General features: G+C 36.6%; 1 protein-coding gene across 3 annotated transcripts in view; it reads right to left on the bottom strand.

Moving 5' to 3' along the window:
• Positions 1-14,374, bottom strand: part of KLF8 (KLF transcription factor 8) — a 399,198-nt gene that overhangs the window by 23,723 nt on the left and 361,101 nt on the right. For 2 of the 3 annotated variants that reach the window (XM_057495311.1, XM_036931566.2), the window contains exon 2: positions 9,318-9,412. The exons of the other annotated variant lie outside the window; for it this stretch is intronic. The gene's annotated coding sequence lies outside the window, so the exon portion shown is untranslated. The remainder of the gene's footprint in view (positions 1-9,317; positions 9,413-14,374) is intronic. 3 annotated transcript variants of the gene reach the window in all.

The raw sequence follows: 14,374 nt of genomic DNA, 5'->3' as shown, positions 1-14,374 counted from the left end.
AATTTTGTCAAATGCTTTTTCAGCATCTATTAAGATGATGTGATTTTTATCCTTCTTTTTTTGATGAGGTGTGTGATGTTGATGGATTTTCAAACATTGTACCATCCTTGCATCCCTGGAATAAATCCCACTTGTTCATGATGGATGATCTCTTTTTTGTATTTTTAAATTCGGTTTGCTAATATTTTTTTGAGTATTTTTGCATCTATTTTCATCAGGAATATTGGTCTGTAATTTTCTTTTTTTGTGGTGTCTTTGCCTGGTTTTGGTATTACAGTGATACTGGCCTCATAGAATGAGTTTGGAAGTATTCCCTTCTCTTCTACTTGTTGGAAAATGTTAAGGATGGGTATTAGGTCTTCTCTAAATGTTTGACAAAATTCAGTGGTGAATCCATCTGGTCTAGGGGTTTTGTTATTAGGTAGTTTTTTGATTACCACTTCAATTTCATTGCTGGTAATTGGTCTGTTTAGACTTTCCGTTTCTTCCTTGGTCAGCCTTGGAAGGTTCTATTTTTCTAGAAAGTTGTTCATTTATTCTAGGTTATTCAATCTGTCAGCATATAACTTTTCATAGTATTCTCTAATAATTGTTTGTATTTCTGTGGTGTCTGTAGTGATTTTTCCTTTCTCATTTGATTCTGTTCATGTGTGTAGACTCTTTTTTTCCTGATAAGTCTGGCAAGGGGTTTATCTATTTTGTTTATTTTCTTGAAGAACCAGCTCCTGGTTTCATTGATTCTTTCTATTGTTTTATTCTTCTCGATTTCATTTATTTCTGCTCTGATCTTTATTATGTCCCTCCTTTTACTGACATTGGGCCTCATTTGATTTTCTTTTTATAATTTCATTAATTGTGAGTTTAGACTGTTCATCTGGGTTTGTTCTTCTTTCTTGAGGTAAGCCTGTATTGCAATATACTTTCCTCGAGAACTGCCTTTGGTGCATCCCACAGGTTTTGGGCTGTTGAGTTGTTCTCATTTGTCTCCATGTATTGCTTCATCTTTATTTTTATTTGGTCATTGACCCATTGATTATTTAGGAACATGTTTTTAAGCTTCTATGTGATTGTGGTCTTTTATGCTTTATTTGGATAATTTATTTCTAGTGTCATACCTTTGTGGTCTGAAAAGCTGGTTGGCACAATTTCAATCCTTCTGAATTTATGGAGGCTCTTTTTGTGGCCTAGTATGTGATCTATTCTGGGAAATGTTCCATGGGCACTTGAGAAGAATGTATATCCTGCTGCTTTTGGGTGGAGTGTTCTGTAGATTTCTGTTAGGTCCATCTGTTCTAATGTGTTGTTCAATGCCTCTGTCTCCTTACTTATTTTCTGTCTGTTTGGTCTGTCCTTTGTATTGAGTGGTGCGTTGAAGTCTCCTAAAATGAGTGCATCACATTCTATTTCCCTCGTTAGCATTTGTTGTACATATTTGGGCACTCTTATGTTGGGTGCAGAGATATTTATAATGGTTATGTCCTCTTGTTGGACTGACACTTTTATTGTATAATGTCCTTCTTTGTCTCTTGTTACTTTCTTTGAAGTCTGTTTTATCTGATACAAGTATTGCAATACCTGCTTTTTTCTCCCTATTGTTTGCATGAAATATCTTTCTCCATCTGTTCACTTTTAGTCTGTGTATGTCTTTGGGTTTGAAGTGACTCTCTTCCAGGCAGCATATAGATGGGTCCTGTTTTTTTTATCCATTCTGTATCCCTATGTTTTTTGATTGTTGCATTCAGTCTGTTTACATTTAGGGTGATTATTGATAGATATGTACTTACTGCCATCACAGGCTTTAGATTTGTGGTCACCAAAGGCTCAAGGGAAGCTTCTTTACTAGCTAACAGTCTAACTTAACTCACTTAGTATGTTATTTCAAACACAATCTTAAGGTACTTTTTCCTCCCTTCTTTTTCTTCCTCCTCCATTCTTTATATATTAGGTGTCATATTCTGTACTCTTTGTGTATCCCTTGACTGACTTTGTGGGTAGTTGATTTAATTTTGCATTTGCTTACAAATTAATTGGTCTACTTCATTTACTGTGGTTTTATTTTCTCTGGTGACAGCTATTTAGCCTTAGGAGCACTTCCATCTATAACAGTCCCTTTAAAATGAACTGTAGAGACAGTTTGTGGGGGTTAAATTCCCTCAACTTTTGCTTATATGGAAATTGTTTAATTCCTGCTTCAAATTTAAATGATAATCTTGCTGGGTAAAGTATTCTTGATTGAAGTCCCTTCTGTTTCGTTGCATTAAATATATCATCCCTCTCTCTTCCAGCCTGCAAGGTTTCTGCTGAGAAGTCTCCTGATAGCCTGATGCACTTTTCTTTGTATGTGAACTTTATTTTTCTCTGGCTGGTTTTAATATTCTCTCCTTCTCCTTGATGTTTGCCATTTTAATTACTATAAGTTTTGGTGTTGTCTTCGTAGAGTCCCTTCCGTTGGGAAATCTCTGTACTTCAGTAGCTTGAAAGACTATTTCCTTCCTCAGATTCAGGAAGTTTTTAGCAATTATTTCCTCAAAGAGACTTTCTATCCTTTTTTCTCTTTCTTCTTCTTCTGGTACCCCTGTAATGAGAATATTTTTCCATTTGTATTAGTTGCACAGTTCTCTTAATTTTCTTTTATTCCTAGAGATCCTTTTTTCTCTCTGTGCCTCAGCTTCTTTCTTTTCCTCTTCTCTGATTTCTATTTCATTTACCATCTCCTCTACCTCATCTAATCTGGTTTTAAATCCTTCCATTGTATGTTTCATTTCAGATAGTGTATTTTTCAAGGTTTCTATCTTTCTTGAAGTCCTCCCTGAGATCTTGAGTATTTTTCTGTAGCTCTGTATGTTTATGATTTTTATTTTGAAATATTTATCAAGAAGATTGGTGATTTCAGTTTCACTGAGCCCTCTTTCTGCCAGTTTTTCTTGTAATTTTGTTTGTACTAAATTCCTTTGCCCACTGATATTTCTTATGATTACTATGGAATAATAACTTTGTGTAGGTGGCGCCCTCTAGTGTCCAGAAGCTTTACTCTCTGGAGCTGCCTAGCACCTGGAGCAATTCGGCAGCAGGGGGAACGGAGGGTGGGCAATGTTGCAGGCACATGAGCTAAGCCTGGCCAGGAGGAAAGTGGTCTTTTCTGCTTCTTGGCTGCAGTGCCTGCATCCACTGACAGGTCCATGGGCTGAGTGCACAGGGAGAAGCCTCTGCACTATGCCCCTGTAGCTGCCTTAGGTAGCAACCCTCTGGCTGGCCTGGCATGATGGTGGGGGCAGCATATATGTGATGTGGACTAGTGCTTGCTGGGAGGAAGGAGTTGCATGCTGCATATTGCTGTGGGAGGCCTTGGCACTGCATTGCCAGCCAGGGGAATAGAGCACCTGAAGCTCCTGAAAGTTCCCAACCTGTTGGGATGAGGGTACCAAGATGATTTTGTCCACCTGTCCTTTCTCCTGAGCAGGAGGCTCTGTGTAATCCTTGCCCCTTTAATACCCCTCTTGCTGTAGGGAAGTCTTTCAATGTGCCCACCTTTCTTTTGTCTCAGATAGGCCAGTTTTGGTTACCTATTCTCCACAGGTGACTGGAATCTCAGTCTCACTGCATATTCTGTCTTTCCTTTCCAACCTCACTAATCTCCAGAGCACCACATAATGTGGGTTCATGCTCCTGGAGTAGATCTCTAGGGCTGGGTGTTTAGAGTCCTGGGCTTCTACTCCATTCCCATTCTGTTTCTCTTCTTCCCTTCTGTGAGCTGGGGTCGAGGAGGGCTTGGGTCCTGCCTTATCGTGGCTTTGCTACTTTACCCTTTTCTGTGAAGTCTTCTGTTTTCCCCAGATGTAGGCAGTCTGTTCTGCAGTCTTTGGGTTGCTTTTTCAGGATTACTTGTATTTGCTGTATTTTTTTTTGTTATATGTGGTTTTGGGAGGAGATTCTGTCTCACTTCCTATGCTGCCATCTTTTTCCCCCTCTCCCATATATTCTTATTCATTTGATGGGAAAAGATATTGTAGGGCCATGCTTCAGCAAGCCATTATGAATGGTCCTTCTGTAGACTAAGCCTGCCCTGTGGTCTACCAGTTCTTAACAAAAACCCTGTATGCAACAGGGCTTCAAGCATTACTTCTCTTCTGCCATCATCATAAGACTTTGAAAGAAATGTTGGAAGGCCAGTTTGGATTTTATTGTTTTAGTAATAACTTCCTAAAAGCATATCACCACATAGTTCCCTCTGCACATGTCACTTTTAAGTGTACCTGTGATGCCTAAGTAGCAAGGATTTTCTAGCTTATGAATATTGCATTCTGCAAAAGCAAGATTCCTGAAGAAAATAGATTATGCTTGAAAGGAGCTCTCAAGATGGAACTAACTACTCTTTCTTGCTTGGTGGCCTGAAGGCATAAAAGGACAAGCATTTCATATCTACATATTATTATATTGAACAGTTTTGTGTGCATTGAGGATTCCCTTTTCAATATGGTTAAAATAATTTTAATAAGAATTCTGATATATACTCTGATTTCTTCCATATTTTGAATATATCCATTCCTATAGTTAAAAACCCAACACACTATCTACCTTACCTTCTTTTTGTACATTGCATACTATACTTGAAGGTATTGAAAAAGACATAATGTAAGGAGTGAGTGAGTTTTCATCTGTAGGGTTTTGGGGATTTTTAAGATTTCTCACTAAGGTATTTCAAAATGGCTCCCCATTCTACTCTTCATTGAATATAATTATCACATCTTTAGAAGCTCACCTGATGATTGCTTCAACACTTTGCCATCAGACTTTTATCTTTAAATCATTTCCTTTCATCTTTAAAATTGTGTTATGGCTTCAGTTTATAAGTCTTCTATCATCAGTCTCTACCACTTTTCAAAGTGAATAGCTACTTTACCCATTCGCTATTTTACCACTTTAGGTTACAGCTTTCTAAGATATCTGAGTCTATGAAGAAGATTGGGTAGAAAAAATTAAGAAACTTGAAGGCGGTTTGAAGAGAAGCTTTAATTTTCATAGTCCTTCTCAAATGACCAGAATCCTAATTAGATTTTAAGTCAATTTGAGTTGACAAAAAATATATATTGATATATTGCCAAAGACAATGGATAAAGACACCTAGAACCCTCAATTCTAGGTAGAAATCCAGAGAAAAGGTGGTCAATTTCACAAATACTTAAGCTCTTGAACATTTGATGAAGATAGGTAGAAAGGTCCTGGGAGGTGAAGGGTCACGGAATCAACTGTTTAAAGCAGCGCGCTGCGCTGAACGCGGGAAGGCAAGACAAGAAAAAAATGTGAAAACAAAACACTCCAGGCAGCACACTAGGAGGAAAGGAGAGGAAGGAGTATTATCATGGTAATAAGAGAGCCCAGGCTCCTTCCAAACCGAAAGAGGAAAGCTCTTTTTGTATACAGGTCCCTTCTAGCTTTGCTCTGGCTTTAAACTATTCATTTTCATGTGTATGTGCATATGTGTTCACATTCACACAAATATGTGCACATTCATTGTTTACATCAAAAAGTCAGTTTAACCCTCTGCAACTCCAATCATTCTCCAAGAAGGATATCAGTTGTTTGGATATTAGAGAAAGGAGAGGTGAATGGTTTTGAATATTATTAGAAAGCCAGACATAAATTAAACCTAGATGGGTTTAAAATGTTGCATCATCACCATCTCAATATCATCAGGAAATGGAGCACACTATAAAACAAAAGAATTAATCATTTTGTGCAAACTAATTAACTAGGCAATCCTAAGGGACTGGGAGAGAGTGTCAGGCATAGTAGCAGCCACATCCAGGAAAAATGAGGTCAGAAATGTACATATGTATGTATGTAGAAATATGTGTGGATATGTTCATTAGGCATTTGATCAGTATTTAACCTGAAAATGTGGAAATATTATTATCTAACATGAGACTATGGAAAAAATGAAAAATATGATGAAATACTTTTTCTTCCTGAAAGCATGTAAGATTATTTTTGGATGATGAATAATGTATCTTATATAACTATAGTAGAAAAAAGTATTAAAAAATCACATCCTAATGGGCTAAATGGTGTTCTCCAAAAATATATGTCTGTGTCCTAATCTGCAGAACCTATGAATGTTATCTTATTTAGAAAAAGCCTTTTCAAATATAATTAAACTCATTAAAATGTAATTAAAATCTTGAGGAGATTATCCTGGATTGTTTGGGTGGGCCCTAAATTCAGACAAGTGTCCTCATTAGAGGCACACAAAGGATAGATACACAGAGACACAGAGGAGAGTGATGTGAAAACACAGATAGACATTGGAGTGTTGAGGCCACAAGCCAAGGAATACCCACATCCACCAGAAGGTGGAAGAAGGAAGGAACAGATCTGCCCTAAAACTTCTGGAGAATTCATGGTACTAACAACACCTTGATTTGGGCTTCTGGCCTCTAGAGCTGTGAAAGTATAAATTTCTGTTGTTTTAAGCCACCCAATTTGTTGTTGAGGCAGCCCTACAAAACTAATACTTCACATCAAACCCAGATTTCTCCAGGCTGCTTAGGACAAAACTAATATAGAGACTTATTTATTTTTATCTGAGCTAATTTAAAAAATGTAAACAATATTGATGATAAGGGTATGGCAAAAACTGTGAAGGTGATACATAAATAATTGAAGTTGGGGAGACAAAAAAATCACTGTGAAAACAGGAGATATTTATGTGAAACAGTTGACAATTAGAGAACAAGAAATAAGTTGAGCTACATGAGTGATACAGATAATTTACCATTCCAGAAGCTTCAGTGCACTAAATATTAGTGAGGGTTGGAGTTATGAGTGAAAGTTTTATAGAAGATATGGAATTGGAATTTTGGTCTTAAGGAAAGTGTCGGATTTGGTAAATTAGACAGGCTAACTGAAGCACTTTCCAGACAAAGAGAACAGAACAGGAAAGGTGTCACTGAGAACCTTTTAGAAGTGTATAATCCAATTAGGTAATATTATAGAAACACCGTTAATTTTCTTTGGTATAATAGTGTTGATGAAGTTATATAAGAGAATGCCATTATTTGTAGATGACTCATGCTGAATTATTTAGGGATGAAGTCTCTCAATATAAATTACTTTCAAAGGTAAAAAATGAGAGAAAAAACATACAGAAGAGAGAAGCAGAGAATGAGAGGCAGGGGGAGAGAGAGAGAATATATATGACTATATCAGAATATGTGTCAAAATGTTAACAATATTAAATCAGAGGGGAGAAGACATGTATGATACAATGTGGACCCTAGAGCTCCTCATACACTTTGTCCAAGAAATCCCACCTCTAGGACATAATCAGAAACTAGAAACAAAGAGCATGAGACAACCAAATGTTCATTCATTATATGGTACAGTGATATAGGAATCCAAAGATGGGGGAGCAGCATGTGTGTAATGAACTAGACAGTCATTCACAAATCCTACCTCATGAAACAAACAATTCATATAATAAAATAAACCAGGAGATTTCTTCACTAGTATGTTACCAGTATTGTACTGTTATAGAGCAAAAGCCCTGGGCCTTTGTCCCCTAGCATATGGCCAGTGTTCTGTGGCCATGCACCACAGGCACCCTAGCTTTATTAAAAACAAGATATATTAGAAATGACAAGAAGCAAAATATGTGCTTAGATTATCTATTACCCAGAATTTTCTATACATTGAACTAATTTCAAATGCCTTCAAATTCTGGAAACTTAGTACACTTAGACAACACATGGGAAAACACTTCTGTAATTTACTTAAGTGTACTGTGATTTTAAAATAAGGTAGGTGTGTGTTGTAGACAACACTTCACTAGAACTTTTCTTATTACAAGTCCAATAGATTTTTATCTAACACTTATATTCTGCTTCTTCTTAATAACAACTATGACTAAGCACCAGCAACCAGCAGATGTTTACCAAGTAACAAGATTTGATGTGCTAATAGTCCCTAAATGGCAACAGATACAAGTAAGGCAACAAGACATTAAATTGGATTTAATATCACTAAAACAGGACAAAGGTATCTCATCCAGATGCACATGTAACTTAAATTCAGTTGTACACCATGGGCAAAACATTTAAAAACTTATTTTGTAAAATATGACTCCTAAATCTAAGCCAGACAGCTTATCTAGTGACTTAAGTACAGAAATGGAATGGTAATGAATATGCAAAACTGTATACTCAACTTGATAGTTGATTTTCAAGGGTCATTTTGACTGTATTTAGGTTTCACTTATGGAATGAATTTAGAACTCAACCCTGAGCAAAATTTTTGCATCTAATACAGTGCTTGGCTGTAAAAACAGATAATCTCTTTTAAATCATGTTCTGGGAGTGTCCAAGTTCATAATCTTCTTATCTGTAAAATAGCAATATTGAGAGTATTTATCTGTGATGGTTAATTTTTTGCCAACTTGGCTGGGTCACAGTGCCCATAAATTCGGTCAAACACTATTATAAACTTTTCTGTGGAAGTATTTTTTTTGGATGAGATTAAAATTCAAATCATCAGGCTTTAGTGGATTACCCTCCATAATGTGGGTTGGATTCATTCAATAGCCTGAAGGCCATAATAGAGAAGGACTGACCTCCAAGCAAGAAAGAATTCTTCTAACAGACTGCTTTTGGACTTGAGCATCAACTCTTCTCTGGTTCACTAGCCTGCACCATCAGAGTTTGGATTCAACAGGATTCCACAATCATGTAAGCAAATTCCTTAAAATCTCTTGATGATGATGATGGACAGATAGATAGATAGATGTAGATAGATGATAGATATATAAATACATTTTTATTTTATATAGAGATATGTATATTATTATATATGACATATACTTACATCTGTACATATACAGAGATATAGATTATATGTAGATATATAGATACATATTTTATTTATATCTATAAACATAAATATAGAGAGAGATTGAGTCATACACATTCTGTTATTTTTGTTTGTCTGGAGAACCTAAAACAGTATCCAATAATGCTATTCTGAAGATTAAATGAGACAATGCATTTAATATTCAGAGTGCCTGAAATATGGAATATTGCTAGATAAATGGTTGCTGTTGTCTACCAACTATCTAATCTTGCCCCTACAGCCTTGATCCCAGAATCTGTTTCTTTTAGGTGATTTACTCCCTATATAAACCTGAAATCCAGGCACTCAGATACTTCCTGGAAATACCCCTTCCTTCACTTCTTCTCAGTTACCAACATATTGTTAAAAAGAAAAATGAGCTTCAGTTCTATAATGATTACCAGATACTCAACACTATTATGGTTCAATATTAGTACCTAATTTTCCTGAACGCAGACCTGTTTGAATACATGCATTGAGCCACCTTCTGAATTAAGTTGGACCTCCAAGTTGTTTATGAGTTGATCCATACCTGGAAAAGAGACAAGAGAAAGATAATTTTAAAATAAGATCAAACCACCATATCATACAGTATGCCATTTACCTTGGTTACACCTATTTGTGTTTTATGAACATTATTTTTCAGACTTACCAGATACTGAGAAGTCAGTTTTGGAAAACACTCTAATTTATATATTTTACTCACCAAGATGGCCCTGGCTTGTCCACAGTAATATCAGCAAACCCTCCCCTCAACTTCTGTATGCATGTGAATCTGTTACTTCCAGTTTCTCCAACCTGTCCTACCTTCATAGGAATATCAGCATAGCTACACAGTTTCCAGAATCCTTCCCTTCCTGGTCTACCTCTCCTAAGAAGTTCAATGCTTTTGTATGGATATTTACCCTGTTGAGATTTTTACCAGTCAGTGCCAAATCTCTCTGAATAAACATTTTATATGTCTACCTCTCTTAAATATACAAGCCAGGTGGGGTTAATAAAGGCATTTTCCTGTTAGATAGTTTTTCTTCCTATGACCTGATGGTTTCATTCAGCTGCCCTACACCATCATAATCATTCACACTAGAAGCCCTACCAGCACCTCTTCAATCATATTTCTTTCTATCTATGTACAGCCTAATTTCATTAGAGAAGAGAACATTATCAAGGAAGATGAATCCTCAAATTGCTTTTGACTTAGTTGGTCAGGTTTTAGATCACTAAGTGTCTCCAAGTCAATTATAATTAGTTTCCTCCATTTATGACCTGGTTGCATTTCAAAGGTAGTCCATAAATCAGTTGTTTTGGATGTCAAGTACATTTGTCCATAGACATGTTCATTTTATTGGTCACTTCACAATAGCCATTTCAGATCTAATGCAGTTAAAATACAACAAATGCACAATCAGCAGGATACAAAATTATAATACAGCCACACAAAAATGGAAAAGGTAAACCTAAAAACTATTCCTTTATTTTATGTCAGGAATTGAGGAAACCACTCCTAATTAGATGGCAATAATACACAGTTTCTATTGGGATTATGAGGAAAACTTCTAGGCCACTATCAAAGAGTTTGGAGAATTCTGACACTTTAAAATATCTCATTTTATCTCAAAACACATGGATTTTCTATTCTTTGATCCAAGTATATGACTAGAAGAGCTCACATATATATCCATCATTCACCAAATATTTATTGCATACTTATTATGTGTCAGAGGTTATGCTAGGCACATCATTATCAGTTTTGTATCTAGGTCAAACAGACATGGTGAGTCAACGTGTAGCAGAGAGCACAGAACTGGTAGTTAGATGCATAGGGATCATATCCTATAATCTTTGTCAAGGCATTTTTCTTTCTAAGTTTCAACTTCTTCATCTAGAACTAAAAGATTTCAAACTGTTCTCTGCAGATTCCTAAGGCTTCTATGAAGCCTCCTGGTGGGATGAAGTTAATGGACGAAGAAATGTAGTAAGGAATAAGCACGGTAAAAGTCAGATGAAGAAAACTGATTTCTATTAGATTGTAAGCTCTTTGAAGTCAGAGATTTTCATCTTTGATGTTTTTTCAGTGATGTATTTCAAGGGATTAGAACAGTGCCTGGCACATGGTAGGTGTTCAATACAGTTTTGAAGGTTTTTGATCAGAGAAACAGAAAAGGAGAATGAGGAAGTGTGTTTTTTCTCAAGTATAGGAATTAGACGAGAGTGGGAAATAACAAAAGAAAATTACAGAGGTTACATATGAGAGCTAGAATTAACTATGAAGTATGAAGTGCCAGAGAGGCCCTTTTTTCCTAATTTCCAGGAGGAGGAAAAAGGTGTGATGGTAGAAAAAGAATGTTAGGTCAGACAACTCTCAACATAGTCCACAGAGGGGCACCATGAAGCCAGGAGATCTTTCTTGGTTGCTGCCAGAAAAATCTGCAGGAGTGGAGAGAATTTAGTTCCTCTCCGTTCACATATCCTTCAACCATGCCTTAATACTTTTAGCCAGGAGAACTAGCCATCTCCTATTCTTCTATTCCTATGAATTATAAGACAGCAAGGTTGAGGAAGCAGAGTGACTTTGATAAGCTATTTAGCCCCTAGGAGCCTCAGTTTATTCACCTGCCACAGGTGGGTACATATTTAATAGGGTTAATGTGAGGATTCCATGAATTAGTCCATGTAAATGCACATGAAAAAGTTGTTGGCATATAAAAAACCTTCTGATACAATTACCTATTGTTATCATTATCATCATTATTATTGTTGATGGCCAGAATCTTAAGCTCTGGCCCAGAGGGATATCTCCTAGGCATCAAACAGGTCCTTTACACTCAATGTGCTCATAAACCTTCACTTATATTTACAATCTCAGTTTTTAGCACCACCATAAACCCAATCTCAGTCTAAAAACCTGAGGGTCAATCACCTCCGACTCTTCTCTCTCCATCTCCAGCCAATTGGTTGCCAGCTGAAATAAATTCCACAGCAAAAATATCTATTAAATCTAGCACTTCATAATCTCCCAGTCACTTCTCCTTCCAGTCCATACTCCACATTACTACCCAAGTGTGGTAAAAAGGTGAGTGACTAGGGTCACATCCTGGTTCTGCAATTTCTTAACCATAAGGCCTTGGGCAAGCTTTTCCATCTCTCTGTTTCCCTATCTGTAAAATGGGAATAATGATGGTACCAGCTCATAGGGTTGTCATGAGGATTCATCAAAGTAATACATGTTCAAGTGTTTACAACAGTTTCTGGCACAAAGAGGCATTGTCTTCTGTTTCTCTCATTATCAGGTGAGGCCCTCAATGTTTACCCAGTCTTGGTCCTCTCTGTATCTCTGTCTTTCAGCAGAGTATCTCCTCTATACAATGTGTTAGTGTCCAATGAATGAATGATCATGGCAATAAGGAAGGTTATTTAATAGCAATAATATTATATTGCAATATTAAGTAATACTAATATTACTTAATAGCAATAATCAGGGAGCCTGAAAAATTTGTCTTGCCCCACCCACATCACAAATACTTTAGCCAAATGATATAAGAGAATAGCTGACAATTAGGAATGCCTCAGCCATTTCTGGTTAGTGTCCTCTCACCCAAAAAACAGTCAATTGGAATACCTGAACAACATTCTAAATGTTGGTAGGAATGACTATAGGGAAAGCTATCTGAAAGGTGTTTAATCTTCTCTTTTAAAATCAATATTTTCTTCAATATTTCTTCAATATTTTAGCCAGCCAAAATTTATTCTTCAATAAAAATACTTCAATATTTTAGCCAGCCAAAATGTAAAACTGAAGGAAATTAGGGCCTAAAGGATGGTCTTAAAAAAAACTTGATTTTTTTGAAAAGAGGATTTTATAAGCCTTTTGCTTTTCTCTAGAGTGGAGTTGCTGTTTTAAGTGTCTGGGGCCAGACAGCTGCACAGAAGCTGAGGAAGTGGAGAGGAAATACCCAAAAGGGGTTAGAGTATATCCTAGACCATTGAGATGTGAATCACATGGGTAGGAGGGCTTCAGAAGCAAATTACCTACTTGAGAAAATAACCATTATTCTGTCTGGATTGGCTCCTCAAGTCTTTGTGTCTAGAAGCTGGACTTTCTGGTCTTTCATCTAAGGGAGGGGGTACTGAAAGAGGAAGCAGAGGAAAAGATAGGAAGGAGGCCTGAGCCCCATCCACAGGACATCAATGTCTCATATATACAGAACATTACACCGTATTCCAGGTACCATGACCATAGAAATTTGATGAGAGTATATTTGTTTGTCATGTTCCCATTAATTTTGTTATGCAAGTGACACTTTCCATAGTGATCTCCTTGTTTTATGAAAGTGAACAGTGTCTCCAAGGGACAGGGGCAGGTGGCTGGCTAATAAGAACACATCCTATCCCTTCCCTGAGAGGAGAGAAAAATATATAGGGATAAAGTGAGAGGTTAAACCTTTAAAGAGGGAAGCAAAACAGAGTCACTGGGGCCTACAACCTCAAAAGAAGGCAAAGCACCGTGAACCCCGACACAGACATAAGAAGGTACCTTGTGTCTTAACAAGGTAGAGTATTTGGACAATACAAATAGTAATCCCTTATGTGCATCTACATAGCTTTGTAGTAGCAAAATAGCTTTCATATATCATTCCCATTTTAGATAATGAATTTGGAGGCCCAAGGTCACATAGTTTAGAAGTGGTGGAATTAGAACTTGAACTCTTATCCTCTGAGTCAAATTACAGTGCTCCCTCCCTACTTTCTAATATCCCAAATCCTGCAAGAACTTACTTTCTGAAAATCTGCTCAAAGAACAATTTTAAGGACAACAAACCCATCATTTTGGAAGATACTGAGCAGATACCATTCATTTTCAGACTCTGACTTATTAAGAAATGCTAGAAATGGTGAAAAAGGAAAATCAGTGTTTTAAGGTTTTGAGATTATAGGTAGTCTTTAAAACATATTACCTGTTTTTAATATTAGAAAAAGATAATTAAATAAAAAGTATAGTACACATATATTTTAACTGTATATCTTCCAGGGGGATAGAGACCAGTTTGAGAGGGACCTCTGGGAAAACCTTCAGAACTGAAGCTACTCTGCTACATGACATTAACAATAGAATGGTGTTAAAAGAACAATAATTGCCAACATTCACTGAGTACTTACTATGTTCCAGGTACTGTTCTGTTAAAAGAACAAATACTTATATTAGCTCATTTAATCTTCAAATTCTAGAAGTGGGCACATAATTTCCCCATTTTGAAAGTGAGGAAACTGAAGCACAGAGATATGAAGTAATTTATACTGAAATCAACCAATGAGTAAATGGCAGAACAGAGATTTGAATCCTTAGCAGTCTAGAGCTATAATGAAGCTATAATGCTCCTTGACCTGAGTGCCAGTGGGAACCCCCAACCTCTGCTTGAAGCAGATCACATAATGGAGGGTGAATGGTTGCTAGAAATTAAATGTCTGAAAAAGGAGATTGCAAGATCTTCATTTC

Source organism: Manis pentadactyla, chromosome X (assembly GCF_030020395.1).
Source record: "Manis pentadactyla isolate mManPen7 chromosome X, mManPen7.hap1, whole genome shotgun sequence".
NCBI classification, from domain to species: Eukaryota; Metazoa; Chordata; class Mammalia; order Pholidota; family Manidae; genus Manis; species Manis pentadactyla.
This window is presented reverse-complemented; position numbering and strand designations above follow the sequence as displayed.